At 42.4% G+C, this 687-nt stretch overlaps 1 non-coding gene across 1 annotated transcript; it reads right to left on the minus strand.

The window, feature by feature from the left end:
* Positions 1-204: 204 nt before the first annotated feature.
* LOC145065217 (small nucleolar RNA R71) lies at positions 205-312 on the minus strand. The gene has a single exon (XR_013688363.1). It is a non-coding gene; the product is annotated as a small nucleolar RNA R71 (small nucleolar RNA).
* Positions 313-687: the final 375 nt, after the last annotated feature.

Consider the following 687-nt stretch of genomic DNA (forward strand, 5'->3'; position numbering starts at 1 on the left):
GCATATTGAAGAAGTTATGTACATTGCTGACTATTTCCACATGCCAAATGTACCTCGTGGTACCGTTTTGCTTCGGATGTTACCGGTTACATTCAAAGGAGCCGCGAAGGAATGGTTGAAGTATTTAGCCCCCGGATCCATTACAACATGGCAAAAGATGCGCGAAGAGTTCATTGACCGGTTTTGTCCACCTTCCAAGATTGAAAATTTGAAGAAAGCAATTGCTAACTTTGAGCAATTTCCGGGGGAATCACTCTATGAGGCATGGGAGAGATACAATGGGTTGATAAGAAATTTCCCTCAAAACGACCTAAACGTGCAACAAGAGGTTTCCATCTTTTATGATGGTGTGAACGTCACAACTAGGCAATTACTCGATTCCCAAGGACCCCTTAATAAGAAAGCACCAGCCGTCATTAAAACATTGGTAGAAGAATTCTCCAAACATTCAAGGGAGTACCATAATCTAAGGAACGATACAACTAGAGGCGTGGTTAACTCAGTTTCTGATGACATGGCGGCAATGATGGCCAAACTAGAAAGTATGGATTGTAGGATGACAAAAATGGACCAATCCATCCACTCCATTAGGGTGGGTTATGACAATTGTAACGGTCCCCATCTTATTAAGGATTGCGATATTGATAAGAATGGCAACCGGAAGGCACAAGTTTGTTACTCAAGTGG

The sequence above is a fragment of the Lactuca serriola genome, chromosome 7, assembly GCF_051521515.1.
Source record: "Lactuca serriola cultivar US96UC23 chromosome 7, Lser_US96UC23_V15, whole genome shotgun sequence".
NCBI lineage: Eukaryota > Viridiplantae > Streptophyta > Magnoliopsida > Asterales > Asteraceae > Lactuca > Lactuca serriola.